The 6,230-nt window shown below is 36.8% G+C and overlaps 1 long non-coding RNA gene across 3 annotated transcripts; it reads left to right on the top strand.

The window, feature by feature from the left end:
* The first annotated feature begins 1,813 nt into the window (after window positions 1-1,813).
* Window positions 1,814-5,982, top strand: LOC311303535. 3 transcript variants are annotated; one of them, XR_014629777.1, is made up of 7 exons: window positions 2,587-2,704; window positions 2,787-2,859; window positions 3,249-3,288; window positions 3,380-3,470; window positions 3,563-3,661; window positions 3,878-4,001; window positions 5,592-5,982. It is a non-coding gene; the product is annotated as an uncharacterized lncRNA (long non-coding RNA). The 3 variants fall into 3 exon arrangements; XR_014629775.1 differs by lacking the exons at window positions 2,587-2,704; window positions 3,249-3,288 and adding an exon at window positions 1,814-1,872; XR_014629776.1 differs by lacking the exon at window positions 3,249-3,288 and having other exon boundaries at window positions 2,030-2,704.
* The last annotated feature ends 248 nt before the right edge of the window (window positions 5,983-6,230 follow it).

Genomic DNA, 6,230 nt, shown 5'->3' with positions numbered 1-6,230 from the left:
CATCAAAAAGGAAACCAAAAAACACCAACGAAACGTGGTTTGACAGTGAGTGCAAACATAACCGAACAACTGTACGAAATCTGTCAAATCAAAAACACAGAGATCCTGACAATGAAGAACTCCGCCATCAATACCATGAAGCTCTTAGACTGTACAAACAAACTCTAAGAGTAAAAAAGGAAAAACACACAGAACAATTATTTCAAGAAATGGAGGAGTCAATAAATACCAGTAACTTCTGGAACAACTGGAACACTCTCTATAGACCACAGCAGGAAGAACTGGCCATTCAAAACGGGAACATATGGAGGACACACTTTGAAAATCTGTACAAAACACCTGAAACAAATCCTGCTCGAAATGAATTAAAAACCAAATTAGAAATCCTGAAAGAAAAAATTAAAGACAATCAGAACCCCCTAGATTTCCCAATCACTGTAGATGAGCTTACAGAGAGACTGCATGCTTTAAAACCCAACAAGGCATGCGGCATTGATGGAATATTAAATGAAATGATCAAATACACCAACGACAAATTCAAAACCGCAATAATCAAATTATTCAACATAGTTTTGAGTGTAGGATATTTCCCCGACTCCTGGAACCAAGGCCTGATTACACCGATCTTTAAACAAGGAGACAAATATGAGCCAAACAATTACAGAGGCATATGTGTCAATAGCAACCTGGGGAAAATATTCTGTTCGATTATTAATGTAAGATTGCAGAACTTTCTCAAAACCCACAAAATTCTGGACAAAAGTCAGATTGGTTTTCTGCCCAAACACAGAACATCTGACCACATCTACACCCTCCACACCATCATCGATAAACATGTATACCAGAATAAATCTAAAGTCTTCGCTTGCTTTATTGACTTTGAGAAGGCTTTCGATTCGATCTGGCATGAAGGACTCTTCCTAAAACTACTGGAAAATGGGATTGGAGGGAAAACATTTGATTTGATAAACACCATGTATAAAAACAACACATGTGCTGTAAAAATAGGGAATAGTCGAACAGAATTTTTCCCCCAAAATCAAGGAGTCAGACAAGGTTGCCCATTGAGCCCCACTCTATTTAACATTTATATAAATGAATTAGCCAAAGCCTTAAATAACTCCACTGCCCCCGGCCCAACCCTGACGGACTCAGAGGTCAGATGTCTCCTCTTTGCAGATGATCTAGTCATTCTGTCAGAAACAAAAGAGGGACTACAACAGCTCCTCGACGTCGTAGAGACATTCAGTCTAACGTGGGCTCTCAAAATTAACTTCGCTAAAACAAAAATAATGATTTTTCAAAATAGATCCAGGTGTAGGGAAAATAAATACGTCTTCAGAGCAGGAAACCAAGTCCTCCAACACACTCACGAATACACATACACTGTAACGGATTTCTGTAATTTGAACAGTATTTTACTGTAATATGTACAGTAAGATACTGTAAAATATGTATACAGTATGTTACTGTATAAGGATTATGGGAAAATATAGGGTCACTACTGTAATTCTTCACTACTGTAAATCAATTTACAGTAGTGAACTTGCCCGCGAAAAACTGACCAATGGCAAGAGGGATTTCTTTTCAAGTGTTTTTTTGAGGGGTGAAGTGGCAGTTAATGCATGGACAAAAGATCATGTAACTCACCAAAAAGGTTAGTATATAATTCTATTTTATGTAAAACAAACATTTTCAAATGTTTTTACTTATGTTAACAGCAAACTAACATGATGTATCGTTTTGTTTTCGTCTGAATGGTTTTAGTGCCTTTTTTTCCTGACTGTCATCAGAATGGTTTTTTGGTGCCTTTATTACTGTCTTTTTTCCTGACTGTCGGCCGGGTCGCTGTCACGGTGATAATATTAACTGGTGAGTAAGTTAAGTTCACTTATATTAGCCGAAATATTCTTTAGTTAAAACTATAAAAAATAATGGTTGTGTGTTCCTCTGCCTCTTTAACGCAAGTTAGCTCATCAGGCGGGCGGAGTCGTCGGTAACGTTAACCGAACTAACAGCCATAGACAGTATATAAACTGGACACAGCGACCCCATTGGATTCAACGGAGGCAAGTGAAGTCAATTAGAAGCACTAACTTCCTGATGGTCGAGCATACTGCGCAGACTCACACTGAGCTTGACGACGTAGATGTGACGTGAGCAACCCGTCTGTCTTCTAGCAGCTGTGCCAAGAGAAATCTGAATCATTCCCTTCCGAAACTTGCAGAGACGGAGAGTGTGAGTAGGAGGTGTCCATGAGCTAGGAGCAGGAGAAACTTTTGCTAAGTATTCTGATTAATTACTTTGCCATTTTGCCTCCACGTCCCCCCGATTGCGCGCGAGCTTCTCCTCCTGTCCATACGGTAATTCTCTACTGTGCGACAGAGAGTCGCGTTGGTATGACGCAATCGTTAGCCTATTTTTACAAAAACTGCTTCTACGGGGCCATAACGTAAGATACAAGGTAATGGAGCCTTTTATACATTTTCGTGTTTCTTTAGAAATAAATAATGGACAAATGGAGTCTTTAAACGCCTCAGATGTAAAGTTATTCGCTGTCAAAGAGACGCCAAAATGAATGGGAGTCAATGGGATGCTAACAGCAGGTGATGGTCTGATAGCCAATGGCGGCGCCCGGGGAAGCTTCAACATAATATGAAACGCTGCCCCCCTGCTAACAGCGAACTCAACGTGAAATACTGAGGTAAAGTGAGATAGACGAAACCCTTGTTAAAGTGCGGGTTTTAAACAATATTTTCACGTAGGCCTATATGATTTATTTTCAGGTTTGTGATCTGGATAATGCCATCTGCAACGATGGAGTGTGTTGGAGCCTTTTCATTGTGATAACATCAACTGGTATGTAACGTTATGGTCAACTTCACCTAAATTATCCGAAGTAAACTTATTAAACAGAGAAGCATAATAACTTTGGTATGTTCTGTCTCCTCTTTTACAACTTTTTGGCAGATGTACAACGTAAATACTGAGTAAAACTAAGTTAAAGGGATAACGTAGTACACCTTAAACAGAAAATTATGTATGTCATCATTTACTCGCCCACAACGTGTTCTAAACCTGCATGAAGTTCTTTCGTCTGAACATAAAATAAGATATTTTGAATAATGTTGGTAAATAGTGGCTGGTCCGCATGGACTTCTATAATAGAAAAAATACTTTGGATGTCAATGGGGACCAGTAACTGTTTGGTTGCTCATGTTCTTTAAAATATCTTCTTTTGTATACAGCACATTAAATAATTTAATGGAAGTTATGAACAAGTTGAGGGTGAGTAAATGGTGACAGAATTTACAATTTTGAGTAAACTAACCCTTTATCCAACATCATTGTTAATTTCATCTTTTGTTTTATTTTCAAGTTTGTGGTCTGAATTATGTCGTCTGAAATGTCGGAGGTGTATTTTGGAGTCTTTTTTGTGATTGCCTTCATAATGGTGATAACATCTACAGGTGAGTAAGATGACATCAACTAAATTAGCTGAAGTATGCATTAGTTAAGCAGGCAAACATGTTCTTTTCTGTTCTTTATTTTGAATTTGCAGCGGCCATTCCCTCCGGACTGTACATCACTGCTGACGCTCTCCACTAATACACAGAACGGGTTGACGTTGGAGGAGGAAGAGGAGAAGGAGGAGGAAAGGGTTAGCAATATACCATTATCAATATAGCAAAGTTTTGCTAACTAATATTTTTAATGTTGTTTAATTGATTAAAAACTATAAACACCATACAACATTATATCTTACCTCATCTTCACCCCACATGTTATTGTTGTTAGTAATAAGTTCTGTTATTGTATTTTAGTTTTTTCTGTAAACTATAACACTAAAAGGCTGCTGTGACTTTGTCTGTTTCAGGAGAGTCTGTTCTCAAAGCAAAAACATGGATGCTGACAATGAAGGGCAGAATCATCATCCAGTTACAACTGCTAACAGACGACTCTTCAGCATTAGCTGTCTATTTTGTCGAATGCAGAATCAGGTAAACCAATATATATATATATATTTTTTTTACATTACATTACATTTACATGCATGCATTTGGAAGTCACTTTTATCCAAAGCAACTTACATTGTATTAGTATATCCATTCCCTGGAAATCTAAGCTACAGGAATGTATTGAAAAAGAATGAAGCTTTAATGATTTTAATGTAATGTATTATGGGGTAACCATCCCTGTAGGTTAGGGGTGGAAATTGGCAAAAATTTGATGATTCGATAGTATTGCGATATTTGGGCCACAATTCAATATTACTGCGCTTCCTAACATTGCGATACAGCAAGTATTGCGATTCGATTCTGCGATATATTGCGATTCATGTCCCCCATATTATTCAAAGACATTACAAAAAATAAGACTGCTCAACTCACTTCAAATGTCACATTAAATCTGTGAACATCTTCTACACATTTACTGGAGGCTAGTGCAAAAACTTTGTCCTTGAACATTCAGGACACAGGACCTTATTACAGAACGTAATTATATGAACGCGTCACCACCGCATTAGCACCAAAAACATGGAGATTTTATTTTAGAGAATAATTACACAACCTATTCGATATACTATAATTCTATAATTAAATAAACTAATCGAATATCCAAAAATTGTGACTCATCCCTGCATGTAATACCTTGTTTTTTTCCCAAAATCTTCACTTACGTCTCGATTTTCAAAGGGGATTATAAACGTTTCTTCCTTGGTTCGCTTTTATTTAGGCCTATTACATTCACATTCTTTACTCTGGTAAAGTAGAAAAACGTTGTAGGACAGATAGCCTACATTTTTACTTGCACGTCAGATTCATTTCAACACAGTTTTTGCTTGTTATTAGACATGTACGGCGCATCAAGTTTATTTGATTTTTAGTTTCGCTCTCTTTGGCAGCGCAATTTCAAACATAGCTTAAATGTCTTGCCCTTGTGGAAGATTAAATTCACTTTTCATACCTTTTACAACAAGTAGAAAACATGAAGATATCAGAAAATAGATAGATGGTCTCTTTCCTCCTCGTGTCATCCCTCTCAAAGCACAGAGGGGTATGGCTTCATGTGGAATCACGTGTCTTTGTGTGGAAGTATTAAACGAAAGTTTTTTTTTTTTTATATAGATTTAACTTTTCTATTATGTAAGTTTCTAATATTTACTGATATGTATTTGAATGCTTTACAGGCTTTGTGTTGCTTCTTTGACGGAATTGCTCAAATAAAGACTTTTTTGCTCGAATAAACTAAAAAAAATTACAGTATTTCAATTTTCATAATAACCCCCCAACCACTGCAGGTAGTTGGTCCATTACCACCGCAGTGGTAAAAAAAACTGCCACCGTCACAGCCTTATAACCTATATTGGAATACTTTGCGCTACTGTATCAATATAATTGCGTGCGCAAAATATCGCGACACTGAACAGAATCGATTTTTCCCCCACCACTGCTGTAGGTGGATTCAGAATCAGATGTAGTGATTTTATTAACGCCAAAGTACATGCAGCATCAAGTTTGAGGGTTAGGGAAAATTCTGCCAACACCGGTCTGAAAAAATTATATATTTTTCCCTGCTTGTGTTTGCAGGTTCATTCTGAGAGTCAACCCTGATGGCACCAAACACCAAAGGCACAGATCAGATGGAAATCTGGAAAGGTCCAAAGAAAAGCATCAGACTGAAACCCTCAGTGTTTCTCATCAGAGAGCTTGTCAACTTTGACTGGCAAAATTACTGAAATGTAACAACACAACACTGACTTTGACTGTATTTTATTGTTTTAAGGCCTGTTTTGCTTTTCAGTGTGTGTACGTTTTTGCCATGCTACAGATACAAATGGTCACCAGGAGATTAATTCTATGGACTTTGGAGATGTTGCCCTTTTTTTTCTTCAGCTAGTGGCTCCTAAAGGTCAAGATTTGTAATTTGTACTTCTAAAACAAAATGTTCAACGATTAAAAAGAATATTATAAGGACAAATGTTTGTGAGTTATTGTGATTTTGGGGGGGGTGGGGTAAACATAAATTAAAAAAAAAAAAAAAAAAAAAAAAAAAAAAAAAAAAACTCAATACTAATACTGTAAATGAAAATACGGTAATAATACTGTAAATGCAAGTACAGTAAATGATACAGTATACTGTAAGTGAAAATACAGTAATAATACTGTAAAACATTTTACAGTAACTTACTGGCATCCAGCTGCCAGTAAGTTACTGTAAAATTTACA

This window comes from Rutilus rutilus (assembly GCF_951802725.1).
Source record: "Rutilus rutilus genome assembly, chromosome: 14".
Taxonomy (NCBI): domain Eukaryota; kingdom Metazoa; phylum Chordata; class Actinopteri; order Cypriniformes; family Leuciscidae; genus Rutilus; species Rutilus rutilus.
This window is presented reverse-complemented; position numbering and strand designations above follow the sequence as displayed.